The following is a 22,456-nucleotide window of genomic DNA, read 5'->3' as shown; positions in this document are numbered from 1 at the left end:
CGAGAACAATACCTTATTTTACCATAAAATGACACTTCTCCCAATTTAAGACTAAGTTCTTCTTAACACATCTCTGCAGAACTAGTGTTAGATGATGTAAACATTGATCAAACGAGTCACTAAAGACAGAAAAATCATCCATAAAGACTTCAAGGAATCGTTCAACCATATCAGAAAAAATGCTCAACATGCATCGTTGAAATGTAGCAGGTGCATTGCATAATCCAAATGGCATCCTCCTATATGCAAAAGTGCCAAAAGGGCAAGTGAAAGTGGTTTTCTCTTGATCTTTTGGTGCTATGGGAATTTGATTATATCCTGGGTAGCCATCTAGAAAGTAATAAAATTCATGGCATGCTAATCTATCAAGCATTTGATCAATAAATGGTAAAGGAAAATGGTCTTTACGTGTGACAGAATTCAATTTTCTATAATTAATGCATACACGCCATCATGTAGTTACTCTAGTTGGTATCAATTCATTATTAACATTCGTAACTACTGTGACTCCTGACTTTTTGGGGACAACTTATACAGGACTGACGCATGAATTATCAGAAATTGGGTAAATGATACATGTCTAATAGCTTAAGGACTTTTGTTCAAACAACTTCTTTCATATTAGAATTTAACCGACGTTGCATTTCCCTAGTAGATTTAGCATTTTCATCGAGGTGAATGTAATGCATGTAGTCTACTGGGTTTATACATTTGATGTCTGCTATGGTCCATTCTAATGCTCCTTTGTGCTCTTTTAAAACATCCAACAACTTACATTTTTGTTCGTCATTTAGGGATGATGAGATGATTACCGGTAAAGTACTTTCTTCTCCCAAAAATGCATATTCCAAAGTGTTGGGTAATGGTTTGAGCTCGAGTTTCGATGGTGATTCTGATGATGGGATGAGTTTCATTTCTGATGGTGCTAGTTGTTCAACTCTTGAATTCCATTTATTAGTGTCCATAGATGGTGCTGAGTCAAGTAGGGCGTTGACCTCATCGACCGATCTGTCAATATCAAAATCCAAACCAAAGTGAGTTAAACATGTTTGTAAAGGATCATCACTAAGATTTGAAAGAAAAGTATTATCAACTATTGTTTATATTAAATCCACATCAACAATTCCATCATCTGCATTGTGAGGCTGTTTGGCAATGTTGAAGACGTTCAGCTCCATAGTCATGTTGCCGAAGGACAACTGCATATTTCCAGTCCTGTATTGAATGTGAGCATCCGCAGTTGCCAAGAAAGGTCGGCCTAGAATAATGGGGATGTGCTTCCTTGAATCCTGTATTGGTTGAGTGTCAATTACAATGAAATCAACAGGAAAATAAAACTTGTCTACCTGGATAAGCACGTCCTCCACAATACCACAAGGTATTTTCGTGGATCGATCTGCAAGTTGTAACACCACTGGAGTTGGGTGTAATTCTCTAAGTCCAAATTTCAAAAATACAGAGTAAGGTAACAAATTTACACTAGCTCCTAAATCCAACAAAGCATTCTCAATTGTGTGGTTCCCTATACTACATGAGATAGTGGGGGAGCCTGAGTCTTTACATTTCAGAGGAATTTTGTGTTGGAGTATAGAACTAACATTTTCTATTAAAAATGCCTTCTTTTGAACGTGAATGTTTCTCTTTTTAGTACAAAGGTCTTTAAGAAACTTGGCATAAGATGGAACTTGCTTTATAGCATCAAGTAAAGGGATGTTAACACTTACCTGTTTGAAGATTTCGATAATCTCACCTGTGGATTTTTCCTTCTTTCCTTTAGCTAACCTTTGAGGAAAATGAGCTTTAGGAACATATTCTTGTGGGTTGGTTTCTTCTCTCTCTTCTGATGGTGAGTCCTCAACATTCACAGGTACAATTTGATTTTCTTTTGTCACCGGCATCTCCACTTTGTTGTCGACTTCTTTTCCTTTTCGCAAGGTCATGACTGCTTTGACCTCTCCATGCTGCTGTGGTGAACTGGTACTTACTTCATGTGCTCTTTTAGGATTAGGCACTAGTTGACTTGGAAATTTACCTTTTTCAACAGTCATTGCCAAGGTTTGAACTGAAAAAGCAAGTTGTCCCACCATCTTCTCGAGGCTTGAAACTGATTGGGCTTGTGAGTTGAAACCTGCTCTCAACTCATTTCGTAGTCCATCAATGGTGCGGTTCTGTTGCTCAATTGTGGAGTGAGTAACATTCTTGAAATTCTAGAATGCATCCTCCCATGGTCTGGGTTGAGAGTAGTTCTGGTTTTGATTGTATGGTCTTAATGGTGGCTGAGAGGCTTGAGGATTTTAAGGAATTGGTGGAGCTGGAGCTGCTGGTCCATTCTATTGGAATCCTTGAGACCATGAAAAATTGGGGTGGTCTCTCCATCCAGGGTTATATGTGTTGGAGTATAGGTTGTAATTCAATGGTTTTCTCATTACACCTATGGCATTGGCTTGATCTGATTATGAGTCATGGTCCTGTGGCTCTGTTGATTTAGCAGTTGATAACGATGCTATTTGTCGAGAAAGACCTTCAATTATCGCTTTGACTTCTTTAATTTCTGAACTCGACTCGCCAATGCGAACCTCATTTACTCCCTTAATTCTTTTAGTGTTCCTAAGCGATCGACTCGGTTGTTGGGAATTATCCGCTTGTCGTTGGAAGAATTTCCAAATTTCTGATGCACTTTTTGACATTAGCTCTCCTCCACTTGTTGCCATTAGTCATTCTTGCACATTCGGCAATAATCCCTCCAAAACGTATTGGCATTGGTGTCATTTCTCATACCCATGATGTGGACACTTCAAGAGTAGCCCATTGAATCGATCCCATGTTTCGAAAAACTGCTCGTCCTCTCTCTGAGTAAACTCTGGGATTTCCCTGCGAATAGCATTGATTTTATGCACTGGAAAATATTTATTCAAAAATTTAGTTACCATTTGTTCCCATGATGTAATGCTATTAGCAGGCAAAGTATTTAACCATGAACGAGCTCTATCCTTTAAAGAATATGGGAATAGTCTAAGTTTTATATCATCATCTGAAAAATTCTCATATTTAAATGTTTGACAAATAGCATGAAAATTATTCAAATGATTATATGGGTCCTCATTTTCTAGGCCATAGAATGTTGGGAGACAATTTAGCACACTAGGCTTTAGTTCAAAACTCCTACCAGCTACATTTGGGTATCTTATGCATGATGTGCTCAAATTAGCTAAAGGACTGAAGTAGTCCTTAAATGGCCTCTCCTGTGGTTGCAAATCCATTTTATTTTTAACTTGCTTGTGTGTGCGAAGTGTTTTTTCTAGCTCAAGGTCTATAGGTTCAAGATTAGGTAATAATGACCTACGACCATACATGCAAAACAAATAAAATAAAAATAAATATGGGAACAAAACAAACAAAAATAAAGAAGAGGGAGAAATTACGATACTAACCTTATTGAGCTATTACAACCTTACTATAAAAACACACTAAAAAAAATACGTGAAATAAATTAACTAAAAATTAAATTAATAAGATAAACAAAAATTACAAAGAAAAATAAATTGAAAATTAAATTACAGAATTTTAAAGAAGAGAAAAAGAAAAAAAATACTAATCTTTAAATGTAGATTCATTTTTTTCTTTTTTTGGTAAATTTATTTTCTCTTCCCCTCTAGTTTTTGTGGATGTTTTGACTTCTCGTCGACAAATAATAATAAGCTTGTCTAGATACCGCCCTAATTTCACCGGCTCCCTAGTACAAGATTATTATTATTTGGCACGATAAACCCTTAGCACCATATTGATTAGAGTGTGGTTCATGAGATGTGGATTCCCTTCTCATGATTTAATTGGTATTAATAAGGAATATTTAGCCCATAGTGCATATTGATACGGATCCAGATACACAAGTACGTCAATTTAATAGATTTTCACTTCAATTTATTCTCGTCATTTCAATTCAAATTTTAAGATAATTTAAGTCACTTTCACCACCACATCATCGATCCATCTATGTGAACAGTGTCGTGAACAGTAACGTAGACAGTACCGTACACGTGAATAGTACCGTACATGTGAACAGTGCCATTTTTTCTTTTATGCTCCTCCTAAGGTTTTCGACCGTCCTGAGTTCAAAAGTGATGTCCGTTTTGCCGTCTGATCTCTCGTTTATTGTGAAATGACTATGATGCTCCTAAAATACATAAAATACTTAATTAAAATAAAACACACGGAATTAAATCAAAAGAAGGTTAAATACATAAAAGTAAGGGTGTTAGTAAAACTTGAAGTGTAAAATGACGATTTTCTCCTTTATAAATATACATTTTCTAACACTCAACAATTAAGACAAATCTTTCAATGAATTTACTACAGTCTAAACATAAATAGAGCGTCCAACTCTATTTATCAACTGCGAACTAAATTTATTTAATCATAAGATAACTTGTATTTATGTCTTCTGTGAATCCATATGATTATCACATAAATACATATAATATGATTAAACAGACCTTTTTTCATATATATTTATGCAATTGAAAATATCTCAAATATTTTATTAATCAGAAAATAAATTAATATGCTTTAAAAGAGCATAAAATCCCAACATTAACAAACAAAAGCATTTTTTTTTCTTCAGTTATCAAGAGAATTGGTGACTCACATCAAGTAGGATTCAACTGTGTTACCTCGCATAGGTGCATTGAGAGAGGTTGCCTCTTACTTATCATAATTTTTTTGTTCTTAAAATGGATTATTGTGTAGAAGCAACTAACAGTTTTCTGTTAATTCTCCTCTTCTTGCTTTCTCTATTGTTGGTTTAGAATTTATCATTACATACCGATACCTTTTCTCCCATCTGGTTGTGAATTTGCAGATGAATCTGGAATATTTTGCCATAGACACCAGGTACGTGAGATGACTTCGATAAGTGGAATTTTCTAAGGATCATAGATGATAAAGATTCAGGGAGTCTGATTCCATTTTCCAGAGTCATGTGTTTTATCAAGTTTACTGCTAGATTCCATGGTCATTTTCACCCTTCACTATGTGGAATTTATCATACATTCACAAAAAATAAAAAAAAATAAAAAAAGTAGAATTCATCATATATAGTAACGATTTCATCAGTGCTTGTACTGTGAGTAAACTGAAACTTGTGTAGCTCATTATCTATGTATGTAGATGTCAATAAATATCTATAGTTCATTCTATAATGTTCCACCTGTTTAAAGATAACAGGTTTTTAGTTTATACTTTTTTCTACAATTCATAAACGGGCGTAACAACCATGAATTTTATGCAAATATGTATTTTTTTCCCTCTTCTTTGCTCTATCGTATTTTCCACCGATTCTAAAAATGTTCTCTATTCTTTTTAGGAAATTGTTAGATCTTCTTAACTTAATGAAGGCAAGTTCCAAGACTGTCAATGATGAGATGTCTGACATTATAAGTACTAGACTCATGGCATATGCTTTGCAGACTCCAAGCAGGTTCTAAAATATTTGTAACCTTAAGTGTCATTAAATGCTAAGCATGTGTTGTCGACAAAAATTTTAGACTTTTAAAGTCACATTTTTTCAGGGAAAAAAATGATTTCTTGTTTTCATTCTTTCACCAAGGATAGGCATACAATGAAATCTTGATGGACCATTTTCTCTGATTTCACCAATGAAGTTTTGAACTTAGATTACTGATGGCCTGTTCATCAAGAAGATTCTTTTGCTCTTATTTCTAAAAGTTCTGGATATAACTTCATGCTTGTTTTTCCTAATTATGATCGGGTTACTCGTTTTTATTTTTCTTAATGTTTTGAAGCCCCTGTAATATTTTTGCCCTTGTTTTGTCAACTGTGATTTTCTTGAGTACAGGGTTGTCACTGATGATGAAAGGGCCTTAGAGGAACTTTTTGATGATGAGGAAAGTTCTCAAAAAGCTGATGCATGCCTTAATGTAATGGCTACATGTATTGCTACGGTTTTTGCTTCACTAACGATAATTTTCAATGATTTGTTGAATTTGATTTCAAGCATGGTAAATTTCTTAACGCATGTATATAATTGATCTTTAGGAATTTCCTTTGGTGCGCTATCGAGCTGCCAAATCACTTGATGCAATGGCAATAACAACTTTACGTGATCTAGTTCCTACGAAGCTTGCTGGCGGAGTCTGGAACTGTCTTATGAAATATAAACAAACTATTGAAAATTTTCCTGTGTCAAAAACCTGTGAGTTGCTTATCCTTGTCTTTCTGTTGATCAGGTTTTGTGACGCATTGGATAAGTTTATGGATTGCTTACTACATGACTTGTTTGTGTTACTTGTAGTATATGTTTAATTTCCGTTTCTAGATTGCTCCTATCATACAGAAGTGGACATATGATGCCATTTGCCATGATTTAGTGAATTTAGAAGGAAATAAATATGTGAATGAGGTAAGTTCTAATTTTTGAAGTTCTATTTATTCTCTTGAATCTTCTGGAAGATCTCTTTTGGATATCTTATAACAAGATAAAACTATGCATCAGGTTCCAAGCAAAACAGGCGGTCCACCAGAGGGGGAAAAAAAAGAATTTCTTTTGGAGGAACATCATCCCATCTGGGTTGAACTTCTTTTTGCACTTATAGCATATGTGTCTTTTAGTTTTTACTTTTTCTTTCCCCTTTTCGTTGTTGTGTTTTATATAAATTATATGAATGCTCTTTTTAATCGTCAGGCTAGTGAACGGCTGCATGGGAAAATGACCGGCTTTGTATCAAAGAAAAAAACTGCACAAATTCCAAATGGCTCAAGGTTGGTGAAATTTTATCAGCATTGGTATAATCTCATTGGAGAACATGCTGTACACACAAGTTACATTCTTAGATATAATTTTTTTAAGAAGTATGTTAATTCAATTTCTGTCTTTTGATTTATGATTTACAGATTAATTTTAGAAGTTTAGTGCTGCGAAGATGCTAAGAACTTGTTAAATAATAATGAAATGAAATGTATGAAAGGTTGGCATGGACTTCTATATAATGATGATGTTGATAGAGGAGAAACTTGAGAGTCATATCATGTCTTTTACCTTGTCCCTTTCATTAGATCTGCTAATATAAGGTGTATTGGTACATCGATATGTATTCTCTAGTTAAATGAAAATTTAGATCAAATCATAAATTAGGTAAAGAACCTTTGGACATTTTAATGAATCATCCTTGGCCTTCATAACTTATATTAATGCCATAGATCATTAATGTTGAAAAGTCAAAATTGGTGATTTGTTTATTCAAATTAGTTGAAAAAGAAGAGGTGAGCACATGCATAATTGACTTTTGGAGGAGTTAGGAACCGCATGCATGATTTCTTTCAAAAATGAAGAATTTTTGCAATTTTATAAAGACTTTTTTTATGCAATTGAAGTTTTTTTCAAAAGGTAGAAATAGTGGCTGAAATCATTGAAATAATTACATGAAAAATTGGATCTTAGGTGCTAGCTTGGTGCCTATAAATAGAGAGCATTTCTTCATTCCATTTCATTCCAAAAGTTGTTAAGCTTATAAGTTTCTAAGCTTTTGAGAGAAGTGTGTCTGAAGAATTTATCTTTCCTACAAAGTGTGAAAGTACTGTGTATATTTTGAAATATGAGTGTGCAACCCAAGAGGGGGGGTGAATTGGAATTTTAAAATTTATCCTAGCAAATCCACACAACAAGCAATCTAATGTCTTAATAAAAATTGAAAGCAATAAGTTCAATTAAAAGCACAATAATTAAAGAGTAAGGGAGAAGAGAAACAAACACACGAATTTTTACGTGGTTCGGCAATCCCCGCCTACGCCTACGCCCACGCCTCCAAGCGATCCAAGCTTGAGGATTTCACTATCCAAGCCTTTCCAAGGCTTCAACGATTACAATTGACTTCGAGGTGTCAATAAACCTTTACAACTAAGAGATTATCTCCCAATCTCTTCACTCAAGCGTCTCACACACTCAAACTCTTACAATTGAGATGAATAAATGAAGGTTACAATGAAACTCACTCAATGAGTAGATATTAAAAAATGAAGAACAAGAAAAGATTCAATGTTTGTATTTCGCAAGTTTGAAGGCTCAAGATATCACGTGTGCTTTTTTTTTTTTGCTTGTTGGAGAGCTTAAAAATGAGTTGGATTTGAGTTCTTATAGTTTGAGCTCAAAAACTAGCCATTATGTACATTTTGGTCGTAACCGGATTGCCGATTATGGACATTCAGTAATCTGCTTAATGTTACCATTACAGCCACAATTTTGAATTTATGAACATCCGGTATGCCGCTTTGTCAAGTCCGGATTGCCGCTTATGCTTAGAAGCTTACTACCCAACAATCAGATTTCCGTTTGTCAGGATCCAGTAAGCCGCTTTCAATTTGGATACATTCTACCCAATATCCGGATTGCCGTTTATTAGTATCCGGTAAGCCGCTTGCTACAGTAACTACTACAGTGAAGTTTTTCCTAAATTTATAGTTGGACCCTAAAACTTTATAAAATTATAGTGTGGCCCAAAATGTTATGAAAGTTTACAAAAAGGTCTAATTTTAGAATTTTAGAATAATGCTTTGTCAATCCCATAACTTTTTAAAATTATGATTTCACCCAAATTTTTTGAAATTATAGAATGGCCCAAAAATATTTAAATAGTATCAAATAGGTCCAAATCCGAAATTTAAAAACACTATCATTTTAGTCCAAAATACTTTAATTCCATAACATCATTTTCTTATTATAAAAGCACAATTCATACATCTTTGCTTAATAAATACATGTGGTTTGTTATCATCAAAATCAATATTTATAGCCATATAGGCTAACTGTTGTGCAAATTTTAATGTACTCGCAAGCGCACGAATTTATTGTAGTATAGATAAATGGTGACGAGTGTCGATCCCACGAGGAGGTAGATTTTAATTGTGTAGAATTAATTTTGTAAATGGGTGATTGGATTTGTGGTGGAAATGATTTGGAATATGCTAAAACTTAAATTAAAATGGCGAGAATAAATTCTAAAATTGGTATTGAAATGGCGAGAATAAATTGAAGAGAATTCTATTGAAATGACATACTTGGGTATCTGGATCCGTATCAACATGCATCATGGGCTAAATAATCCGTATTAATGCCAATTAAATCATGAGGGGGGAATCCACACCTCATGAACCACGCTCTAATCAATATGGTGCTAAGAGCTTATCGTGCCAAATAATAATAACCTTGTACTAGAGGGCCGGTGAAACCAAGGCGGTACTAGACAATATTAGTATTATTTGTCGACGAGAAGTCAAAACATCCACAAAAACTAGAGGGGAAGCGAAAATAAATTTACCAAATAAAGCCCATGACACATGTTGAGACTTCACCTTCAACCCAAGCTTGAAAGAAAATTAGCTACTCATAATTGAACTAGGGGCAAAATGGGAATTTATTAAAATACATAGAAAATACAAGATGGAGAAGGAATTACAGAAAATGGATCCCAAAAATGGATTCAGAGATATCAAATTAGGGGGGGAGGCCCCCTTTTTATAGATACATGGAGTAAATCATGGCCATCGGATTAAAAACAGTTTGGACGCTCGGGATTGCGCCATGTCATCAGTCAACAGTCCACGGTTTGACCACGCGGATGAACAGTAACACGGTTTGACTCGGATGAACAGTAATGCGGTTTGACTCGGATGAACAGTAACGCGGTTTAGTTGAAAATAATCCTGTGTGATGCATGTACCGTACGCGAGATTTTTCATCCACTGATATGCTGCCACGTCACCATCAACAGTACATAAGAATTTTAGCCCAACAGGATCGTGACACCTCATCAGTCAATGCCACATCATCGGTCAATGCCACGTCATCGATCCGTTTATGTGAACAGTGTTGTGAACAGTAACATAGTTAGTACCGTACACGTGAATAGTACCGTACATATGAATAGTGCCATTTTTTCTTTTATGCTCCTCCTAAGGTTTTCGACCGTCCTGAGTTCAAAAGTGATGTCTGTTTTGCCGTCTGATCTCTCCTTTATTGTGAAATGACTATAATGCCCCTAAAATACATAAAATACTTAATTAAAATAAAACACATGTAATTAAATCACAAGAAGGTTAAATACATAAAAGTAAGGGTTGTTAGTAAGACTTGAAATGTAAAATGACGGTTTTCTCCTTTATAAATATGCATTTTCTAACACTCAACACTAACATATTTGAGTTTCTGGGAAGTGACATTCGTTACTCAAATATTTATACTCTATTAATTGTTAAATAAAGAATTATTCTTTCTTTCCTCTGTGGATATAGATTTAATTACCGAACTATGTTAAATAATTATGTCATTTATTTTTCTATAATTATTTGGTGTGCTTGATCCGCATTTCGCGCACAACGAGTGGTATCAGAGCCGACGTTTCGTACTTAGGGAGATACGGTACTGTTTACGTATACGATATTATTCCCGTATACAGTACTGTTCATAAATATGGTGGAGACGGCCATTTATACTTGGGAGACAGTCTATTGTAAGTAATGTGTATTTTTGCATGTCTAGGAAAGTTCTGTCAACAATGCAATAAGAGCCTAAGGAGTCTGGGTTTTAAGTGGGACTGTTGTGACCCCTCCATTCTCCTAGAAACTTTCCTGGTGCATTTATTCATTCGAAATTAACATCATATAGGCTGTTTTTCAAGTGGAAATAGTTTGTTAAGAAAATGGTAGAATGTGAAACTTCCAGAATTAGGGAGGGATCTACCCAGACTATTTCAAGAGGCACTTCAAGTGGGAGGCGAGATTTGTCGAATCGCTATTCAGCACCTGTTATAGGAGGCCAAAAGTTTGATGGGAAAATCAACTTCGGCATGTGGAGGCACGAAGTTATGGATGCCCTTATTCAAATCGATCTCGATGTTATTATGAAAAATAAAAGACACACGTATGATGAAGAAATTTGGGATCGTATGAATGAAAAAGCATGTGGTCAGATCAGATCTTGTTTGACCAAGGAGGTAAAATACTTGGTGAAAGATGAAGAGTGTGCAATGACTTTATGGTATACATTGGAGAAGAAGTATTTGCTGAAAAGTCCTGAAAATCGTCTTTATGTAATGAGCCAAGTATATGGCTTTCGAATGAAGCCTAGGGTGTCAATGCACGATCATGTCTCAAGATTTAAAATGTTACTTGTTGATTTGAAGAATCTTGATGAAGATATTAAGGATGAAGTCAAGGCTATGATTCTGTTACACTCACTACCAGAGGAATATAGCCATTTTGTGACTACCTTGATATATGGGAAAAGCGTGATCATCTTCAAAGATGTTTGCACAGCATTGACCAATTTAGAAATTTGGAATAATGATAAACATTCCGAAAGAGTATCGTTTGAAGCTTTGTTAACCAAAGAAAGGGCGATGGAGAAAAATAAAAAGCATGGTGGAAAGAATTCTCGATCCAAATCGGGAAGCATAAATATAGCTCAAGACGAGTGTGCCTTTTGTCATGAAAAGAGCCATTGGAGGAAAGATTGTCTAAAGGCTCAAAAGAGAGATGGGAAGAAACCAGCAGCAGCAAATATGGCATGTAAAGATGAGGACTCTAATTATTCACTAATTATTACTCCTGCAATATATGTGGCTAGTTCGAGCGAGTGGATACTTGATACTGGAGCAACCAATCATTTGTGTCCCATTAAGGAATGGTTTATGGATTTTCGTAATCTGGAATCCGGTGCAGTTATGATGGGGAATTATCAACCTTGTCACACAATGGGGATAGGAACAATTCGTTTCAAAATGTTTGATGGAATGATCATAAAAGTAAAAGAGGTTAGATATGTTCCAGCTTTAAAGAAAAATCTAATTTCTGTGGGTGCTCTAGAAGCTATTGAAAATGGCACAATAAAGTTCACATATGGGGCTATGGTGATTCTACAAGTAGTTCGGCGTCAAAATTTGTACTATTCAAGGAAGGTACAACTATGAAGCAAATGTTGCTGAGGCGAACAGTGACACCACCAACTTATGGCATGTACGACTGGGACATGTTGGAGAGAAGTCTTTGCAAACTCTGATGAAGCACGAACTCTTAAAAGGTACCAAAACCTTTAAATTAAATTTCTGTAAGCATTGTGTAGTAGGTAAGAAAACAAGGGTCAAATTTGGTACAGCTAATCACGATACTCGTGAGATCCTTGAATATGTTCACAGTAATGTATGGGAACCAACCAATACTGCATCAATTGGTGGAAGCCATTATTTTATTACATTTGTTGATGATTTCTCTAGATGTGTGTGGGTGTACACCATGCGAGTAAAGGATGAGGTTCTAGAGATTTTTATGAAATAGAAGAAACTGGTGGAGACTCACACTGGTAGAAAGATCAAAGTATTACGATCTGATAATGGGGTGAATATACGTCTGATCCATTCTTTCAAGTATACCAGAACGAGGGTATTAAAAGACATTTCACAGTGAGACTTACTCCGCAACAAAATGGTGTGGCTGACCGTATGAATCGTACTTTACTGGAGAATGTATGATGTATGTTATCTAATGCTGGTTTAAATAAAAAATTTTAGGCTGAAGCTGTGAGTTACGCAAGTCACTTGATAAACCGGTTACCTTCTACTGCAATTGAAAGTAAAACTCCTATGAAAATGTGGTCTGGAAAGCATGCACAAGACTATGATTCCCTTCGTATATTTGGGTGTCCAACTTATTATCATGTCAAAGATGGTAAACTGGATCATCGTGCTAGAAAAGCTATCTTTGTGATATTCAAATGTCGAGTAAAGCGCTTCAAGCTTTGGGATCTCGAAGATAAAAAGTTTATGTGTAGTAGAAATATCACATTTAATGAAGTTTCAATGATGAAAGCTTCAAGTTCTCAACAGGTGAAGAACAAGATCATAGAGGTATTGCAGTAGGTGGAGTTTGATGCACCTTCATATGTACCAATTAGTTCTACATAAGAGAATAATTCAACTATGGAGGTGACACCCAGGGTTGAAGAAGATGTTGTTTCTTCTGATATCCCACAAAATGCAGAAACAATTGATGATGTAGATAATGATGATTCTATAGCAATAAGGAGGGCAAGAAAAGAGATAAAGAAACCCGGATGGCGTACAAAAGATATGGCAGTAGCCTATGCACTTCTAGTTGTTGATGATGATATCCCCAACACTTTCAGTGAAGCATTACGCAGTAGTGAAAATGATTGGTGGAAGTTAGCCATAGAGGAAGAGATGAAATCTCTCCATTAAAACCAGACTTGGGAACTTGTAAAGTTACCAAAGGGGAAAAGGGCTATTGGTAATAAATAGGTCTACATCAAAAAGCAATGATCTCTAAATCAGACAACTGCTCGAAGGAAGGTATTGATTATAATGAAGTATTCTCTCCAGTTGTAAAACATACTTCCATTCGTATCCTACTTGCCTTGGTAGCTGAATATGATTTAGAGTTGGCTCAATTTCATGTTAAGATAGCGTTCTTACATGGGGATTTGGAGGAGGAAATCTATATGACTCAGCCTTGTGGTTTCAAAGTTGCTAGGAAGGCGAATCGTGTGTGTAGATTGATTAAACCTTTATACGGATTGAAACTAATTCTTCGAATGTGTTGAGTCTGGAGAGTTATTAACTACAGTTGGCTTGATCCCAAATTTTCGGTACGTAGGCAATTACAAAGATGCAACCACTTTGGGGATGATAGTTTATTGGTAGTCGGCTCAGATTTGGACAAATCTTCACCGAAGTGGGGAATTTTTGAAAAGTCAAAATTGGTGATTTGTTTATTCAAATTAGTTGAAAAAGAAGAGGTGAGCACATGCATAATTGACTTTTGGAGGAGTTAGGAACTCCATGCATGATTTCTTTCAAAAATGAAGAATTTTTACAACTTTATGAAGACTTTTTTTATGCAATTGAAGTTTTTAAAAAAAATGTAGAAATAGTGGCCGAAATCATTGAAATAATTGCATGCAAATTGGATGTTAGTTTCAAGCTTGGTGCCTATAAATAGAGAGCATTTCTTCATTTCATTTCATCCCAAAATTTGTTAAGCTTATAAGTTTCTAAACTTTTGAGAGAAGTGAGAGAAGTGTGCCTGAGAAATTTATCTTTCCTACAGAGTGTGAAAGTATTGGGTATATTTGGGTTTTTGGGAAGTGAGATTTATTACTCAAATATTTGTACTCTATTAATTGTTAAATAAACAATTATTCTTTCTTGCCTCCATGGATGTATGTTTAATTACCAAACCACGTTAAATAATTGTATCCTTTATTTTTTTATAATTATTTTGTGCGCTTGATTACGCATTCCGCGCACAACAATTTAAACATTCAATTGATGGTTTTGAGAGTGTAAGGTTATGTGAACAATAAGGAATGGTTGATATGTATGAATGCATGGCATATAAATAGACAAAGAGTTAAGGTCAGGAGAGCTTCTTTATACATAAAAGGATATAATCAATCTCCTCCTTAAATGAAGATGATTCACATGATTGTGCTTGACTTTAGGAGTAATCTCTGCAATTCCATAGACTAAGGAATCCTCTGTAACTTTCCTTTTTCAGCTTCGTAAACTTGTGTACAGCTTCATGAACTTGTATATATAATTGCTTGGATTTACAGTAATATCTCATCCTTTTCACAATCTCTGTCTCTGACTTTATATGGTATCAGAGCAAGCTATTACTCACACAAGTCATTGATCCTTGTCTTAATCTTTTCTTTATACTTCCACCATGACCAACGAATACTCAACAGCTTCTTCTTCAAATCAAACAGCTACCAACATCTCCCTAAACCTAAACAACCTTATAGCCATCAATGTAGCCAACCAACTTCCTTTAAAGTTGACTCCTTCGAATTATTACTCATGGAAATCATAGTTCGATGCCTTGCTCTATGGGTATGATTTAGTTGGGTATATTGATGGAACAAATCCTTACCCTCCCTCATATATTGAGAATAATGGCAATAAAGTCTCAAATCCTGAGTATATTCTTTAGACAAGACAAGATAAACTCCTTTTGCTTGGCATCATTGGCTCTCTTAGCCACAAAGTTGTCCATGTGGTTCCGTCATGCAAAACTTCTGCAGAAGCCTTGACACGTTTAGCAAAAAATTATGCCAATCCTTTATCCTCAAGAACCATAGGGTTAACAGAACAACTCACCCTCATTAGTCGAGGTTCACAACCAGTAGTCGAATATCTTGCTATTATTCACGACATTGCAGATGAATTGGCTTTAATTGGAGCACCTGTTCCAAATCAATACCTTATTACTCACACTTTCAACGGCGTGGGTCCCGTATTCAAGGAACTTGCAGCTACCGTGCGGGCGAGAGATACCATGATCAACTTCGATGAACTTCATGACAAACTTGTCGAATATGAATCCTTTCTCAAACGAGAGAAACTTCGATCTACTGGAAATCTTGGGAATATCACTGCCAATGCTACCCATTTCTCTTCCTAAAAAAATGGTAATCAATTTGGCAAGAAAACTTTCAAAACAACAAAGGAAGCCAGAGCCAACGACAACCCAATTTTGGAAATCAAGGCAGTGCCCTTGGAAATCAAGGTAATAATTTCAATTCAAATAATTTTGGAAATCAAGGCAGTGCCCTTGGAAATCAAGGTAATAATTTCAATTCAAATAATTTTGGAAATCCAAATTCGGGCAAGAATACTACTATGATTTGTCAATTTTGTGAGAAACAAGGACACACTGCACGTCAATGCAATGCTGCAAAGAAATTATTTTTTACAGCCTCAGTACCTACTACAAATCCAACCACCACTTCCAATAACATGGCATCTAATTGGTTGTTGGATTCTGGAGCATCTCATCATGTCACTTCCGACATTAGCAACCTATCTCTTCATCAACCATATGAAGGCCCTGATGATATTGTAATCGGTGATGGCACTGGTCTAAATATTACACATGTTGGCAAGTCCACTCTTTCCACTCTATCTCACTCCTTTTCACTTTTGAATGTTTTGTGTGTCCCATCTATGAAGCAAAACTTAATATCTGTCTCACAATTTTGTAAAACAAATAATTCATCCATTGAAATTTTATCCCTCTTCCTTTTGTGTGAAGGATATAACCACGGGGGCACTACTCGCGGAGGGACGGAGCAAGAATAATGTCTATAAGTGGTCTGCTAGAGATGTCTCTACAAGTATGATGAAACAAGCTTGCATGAGTATTAAAGCCTCTCTTAACCATTGGCATGATAGACTTGGTCACCCATCAACCAAAATTCTCCACCAAGTTATCTCCCAAAACAATCTCTCAGCCTTTTCTAAGTCGTCATTTTGTGATTCATGTCAGTGTAATAAAAGCCATAAATTACCCTTTGGCATGTCTAGTTTAAAGAGTCGTTATATCCTTTAGATCTTATTTACACCGATGTATGGGGTCCTTCTCCAATTAGATCAGTGGATGGTTTTTCTTATTATATTATCTTTGTAGACCATTTCACCAAATATTCATGGTTATTTCCTTTAACATATAAATTAGATGTCTTCTCCATTTTTCCAAAGTTTAAGGTCATGGTTGAAAAATAGTTTAAGGTCATGGTTAAAAAATATTTTAAGTGATCCATTAATACATTTATACTGATGGGGGAAAAGAGTATCAAGGTTTGAAAACAGTTTTTGAAACTCATGGAATCCAACATTTGGTTTCACCTCTGTTGAGTGTTAGAAAATGTATATTTATAAAGGAGAAAATCGTTATTTTACACTTTAAGTTTTACTAACACCCTTACTTTTATGTATTTAACCTTCTTTTGATTTAATTCCTTGTGTTTTATTTTAATTAAGTATTTTATGTATTTTAGGGGCATCATAGTCATTTCACAATAAACGAGAGATCAGACGGTAAAACGAACATCACTTTTGAACTCAGGACGGTCGAAAACCTTAGGAGGAGCATAAAAGGAAAAATGGCACTGTTCACATGTACGGTACTATTCACGTGTACAGTACTATCTACGTTACCGTTCACGACATTGTTCATATAGATGGATCGATGACGTGGCATTGATCGATGATGTGGCATTGACTGATGAGGTGTCACGATCCTGTTGGACTAAAATTCTTATGTACTGTTGATAGTGACGTGGCAGCATATCAGTGAACCAAAAATCTCGCATACGGTACATGCATCACACAGGATTATTTTCAACCAAACCGCATCACTGTTCAACCTGGGTCAAACCGTGTTACTGTTCATCCACGTGGTCAAACCGCGTACTGTTGACTGATGACGTGGCGTAATCCTGAGCGTCCAAACTGTTTTTAATCCGATGGCCATGATTTATTCCATGTATCTATAAAAATGGGGTCTCCCCCCCTAATATGATAGCTCTGAATCCATTTTTGGGATCCATTTTCTGTAATTCCTTCTCCATCTTGTATTTTCTATGTATTTTAATAAATTTTCATTTTACCCCTAGTTCAATTATGAGTAGCTAATTTTCTTTCAAGCTTGGGTTGAAGGTGAAGTCTCAACATGTGTCATGGGCTTTATTTGGTAAATTTATTTTCTCTTCCCCTCTAGTTTTTGTGGATGTTTTGACTTCTCGTCGACAAATAATAATAAGCTTGTCTAGATACCGCCCTGGTTTCACCGGCTCCCTAGTACAAGGTTATTATTATTTGGCATGATAAGCCCTTAGCACCATATTGATTAGAGTGTGGTTCATGAGGTGTGGATTCCCCCCTCATGATTTAATTGGTATTAATAAGGAATATTTAGCCCATGGTGCATGTTGATACGGATCTAGATACCCAAGTACGTCAATTTAATAGATTTTCACTTCAATTTATTCTCGTCATTTCAATTCCAATTTTAAGATAATTTAAGTCACTTTCACCACAAATCCAACCGCCGTCATACAGAATTAATTCTATATATAATTAAAATCCACCTCCTCGTGGGATCGACACTCGTCTCCATTAATCTATTTACAATAGATTCGTGCACTTGCGAGTTCAATAAAATTTGCACAACAAGTTTTTGGCGCCGTTGCCGGGGAGGTAAGTAATTTTAATTCATAGAATTAATTTTTGTGAATAATTCCATTTAATTGTTTTCTTGTATTTTTTTATTAAAAAAAAGAAAAAAAAATGAATCTACATTTAAAGGTTAGTATTTCTTTTCTTTTTCTCTTCTTTAAAATTCTGTAATTTAATTTTTAATTTATTTTTCTTTGTAATTTTTGTTTATCTTATTAATTTAATTTTTAGTTAATTTATTTCACGTATTTTTTTTAGTGTGTTTTTATAGTAAGGTTGTAATAGCTCAATAAGGTTAGTATCGTAATTTCTCCCTCTTCTTTATTTTTGTTTGTTTTGTTCCCATCTTTATTTTTATTTTATTTGTTTTGCATGTATGGTCGTAAGTCATTATTACCTAATCTTGAACCTATAGACCTTGAGCTAGAAAAAACACTTCGCACACACAAGCAAGTTAAAAATAAAATGGATTTGCAACCACAGGAGAGGCCATTTAAGGACTACTTCAGTCCTTTAGCTAATTTGAGCACATCATGCATAAGATACCCAAATGTAGCTGGTAGGAGTTTTGAACTAAAGCCTAGTGTGCTAAATTGTCTCCCAACATTCTATGGCCTAGAAAATGAGGACCCATATAATCATTTAAATAATTTTCATGCTATTTGTCAAACATTTAAATATGAGAATTTTTCAGATGATGATATAAAACTTAGACTATTCCCATTTTCTTTAAAGGATAGAGCTCGTTCATGGTTAAATACTTTGCTTGCTAATAGCATTACATCATGAGAACAAATGGTAACTAAATTTTTGAATAAATATTTTCCAGTGCATAAAATCAATGTTATTCTCAGGGAAATCCCAGAGTTTACTCAGAGAGAGGACGAGCAGTTTTTCGAAACATGGGATCGATTCAATGGGCTACTCTTGAAGTGTCCACATCATGGGTACGAGAAATGGCACCAATGCCAATACGTTTTGGAGGGATTATTGCCGAATGTGCAAGAATGGCTAATGGCAACAAGTGGAGGAGAGCTAATGTTAAAAAGTGCATCAGAAATTTGGGAATTCTTCCAGCGACAAGCGAATAATTCCCAACAACGGAGTCGATCGCTTAGGAACACTAAAAGAATTAAGAAAGTAAATGAGGTTCGCATTGGCGAGTCGAGTTCAGAAATTAAAGAAGTCAAAGCGATAATTGAAGGTCTTTCTCGACAAATAGCATCGTTATCGACTGCTAAATCAACAGAGCCACAGGACCATGACTCATACTCAGATCAAGCCAATGCCATAAGTGTAATGAGAAAACCATCGAATTACAACCCATACTCCAACACATATAACCCTGGATGGAGAGACCACCCCAATTTTTCATGGTCACAAGGATTCCAACAGAATGGACCAACAGCTCCAGCTCCACCAATTCCTTAAAATCCTCAAGCCTCTCAGCCACCATTAAGACCATACAATCAAAACCAGAACTACTCTCAACCCAGACCATGGGAGGATGCATTCTAGAATTTCAAGAATGTTACTCACTCCACAATTGAGCAACAGAACCGCACCATTGATGGACTACGAAATGAGTTGAGAGCAGGTTTCAACTCACAAGCCCAATCAGTTTCAAGCCTCGAGAAGATGGTGGGACAACTTGCTTTTTCAGTTCAAACCTTGGCAATGACTGTTGAAAAAGGTAAATTTCCAAGTCAACTAGTGCCTAATCCTAAAAGAGCACATGAAGTAAGTACCAGTTCACCACAGCAGGACGTGCTTATCCAGGTAGACAAGTTTTATTTTCCTGTTGATTTCATTGTAATTGACACTCAACCAATACAGGATTCAAGGAAGCACATCCCCATTATTCTAGGCCGACCATTCTTGGCAACTGTGGATGCTCACATTCAATGTAGGACTGGAAATATGCAGTTGTCCTTCGGCAACATGACTATAGAGCTGAACATCTTCAACATTGCCAAACAGTCTCACAATGCAGATGATGGAATTATTGATGTGGATTTAATAGAAACAATAGTTGATAATACTTTTCTTTCAAACCTTAGTGATAATCCTTTACAAACATGTTTAACTCACTTTGGTTTGGATTTTGATATTGACAGATCGGTCGATGAGGTCAACGCCCTACTTAACTCAGCACCATTTATGGACACTAATAAATGGAAGTCAAGAGTTGAACAACTAGCACCATCAGAAATGAAACTCATGAAATACTAACTAGGCAATCCAAGAGGGGGGTGAATTGGGATTTTTTAAATTAAGCTAAGCAAACCACACACAAATCCAATCTAATGCTTTAATAAATTCGAAAACAATAAATTCAATGAAAGCACAATAATAAATGAGCAAGGGAAGAGAAAGCAAACTCAAGGATTTTTACGTGGTTCGGCAATCCCCGCCTACGTCCACGCCTACAAGCACACCGGGCTTGAGGATTTCACTATCCAAGCCTTTCCAAGGCTTCAAACGTGTACAATTAACTTCAAGGTGTTAATGAACCTTTACAACAAGAGATTATCTCTCAAATCTCTTCACTCCAAGTGTTTCTCACACTTGTACACTCACAATTTGATGAGAAATGAAAAATACAACAATGAATCTCTCTTTAAGAGTGGATATACAAATTGAAGAACAAAGATGATTTAATAAATGATGAGTTACGAAATTGAAGCTCAATATATGTTGTGCGCACTTGTTCTTGCTTGGTTGGATTGCCAAAAATGAATTGGTTTTGAGTTTATATAGTTTGAGCTCAAAAACTAGCCGTTATGCACATTTTCGTCATAACCGGATTACCGGTTATGGACATCCGGTTAGCCGCTTAATGTTACCGTTACAGCCACAATTTTGAATATCTGAACATCTAGTATGCCGCTTTGTCAAATCCGAATTGCCGCTTATGCTCAGAAACTAACTGCCCAACAACTGGATTTCTGTTTGTCAGGATCCGGTTAGCCGCTTGCTACAGTAACTGCTACAGTGAAATATTTTCCAGATTTATAGTTTGACCTCAAAACTTTATAAAACTGTACTACGGCCCAAAAAGTTATGAAAGCTTTCAAATAGGTCCAATTTCAAAATTTTTAAATAATGCTTTGCCAATCCCAAAACTTTTTGAAATTATGATTTCACCCAAACTATGTGAAATTATAGAATGACCCAAAATATTTAAATAGTTTCAAATAGGTCCAAATCTGAATTTGTAAAAACAATATCAAAGGTTTTAAAATACTTTCATTTTAGTCCAAAACACTTTAATTCCATAACATCATTTTTCCATTAAATATGAAACCTTTATAATTTCAAAATAATGATTTATTTAAAAAGAAAATAATTTGAGATTAAAAGATTAATCATTCTTAATCTTGTTTGTTATCATCAAAATCAACATTATGGAAACATATATGTTAACAACTCATCCAATCATCAGAATCACCACCGAAATTCGAGCTTAAGCCATTACCCAACACTTTGGAATATACATTTTTGGGAGAAGAAAGTACTTTACCGGTAATCATCTCATCATCCCTAAATGACGAACAAAAAGGTAAGTTGTTGGATGTTTTAAAAGAGCACAAAGGAGCATTAGGATGGACCATAGCAGACATCAAAGGTATAAACCCAGTAGACTGCATGCATTACATTCACCTCAATGAAAATGCTAAATCTACTAGGGAAATGCAACGTCGGTTAAATCCTAATATGAAAGAAGTTAGAACTGAAGTCCTTAAGTTATTAGACGCAAGTATCATTTACCCAATTTCTGATAGTTTATGGGTCAATCCTATACAAGTTGTTCCCAAAAAGTCAGGAGTCACAGTAGTTACGAATGCTGATAATGAATTGATACCAACTAGAGTAACTATAGGATGGCATGTATGCATTGATTATAGAAAATTGAATTCTGTCACACGTAAAGACCATTTTCCTTTACCATTTATTGATCAAATGCTTGATAGATTAGCAGGCCATGAATTTTATTGCTTTCTAGATGGCTACTCAGGATATAATCAGATTCCCATAGCACCAAAAGATCAAGAGAAAACCACTTTCACTTGCCCTTTTGGCACTTTTGCATATAGGAGGATGCCATTTGGATTATACAATGCACCTGCTACATTTCAACGATGCATGTTGAGCATTTTTTCTGATATGGTTGAACGATTCCTTGAAGTCTTTATGGATGATTTTTCTGTCTTTGGTGACTCGTTTGATCAATGTTTACATCATCTAACATTAGTTCTGCAGAGATGTGTCAAGAAGAACTTAGTCTTAAATTGGGAGAAGTGTCATTTTATGGTAAAACAAGGTATTGTTCTCGGTCATATCATTTCAAGCAAAGGTATTGAGGTTGACAAAGCCAAGGTGGATCTCATTTCTAATCTTCCTCCACCCAA

General features: G+C 35.5%; 1 pseudogene; it reads left to right on the top strand.

Moving 5' to 3' along the window:
- LOC112095644 overlaps positions 1-22,456 on the top strand; it is a 46,380-nt pseudogene that overhangs the window by 6,421 nt on the left and 17,503 nt on the right.

This window comes from Citrus clementina, unplaced genomic scaffold, assembly GCF_000493195.1.
Source record: "Citrus clementina cultivar Clemenules unplaced genomic scaffold, Citrus_clementina_v1.0 scaffold_1, whole genome shotgun sequence".
NCBI classification, from domain to species: domain Eukaryota; kingdom Viridiplantae; phylum Streptophyta; class Magnoliopsida; order Sapindales; family Rutaceae; genus Citrus; species Citrus x clementina.
The sequence above is the reverse complement of the archived record's forward strand: the minus strand, read 5'-3'. Positions and strand labels throughout refer to the sequence as shown.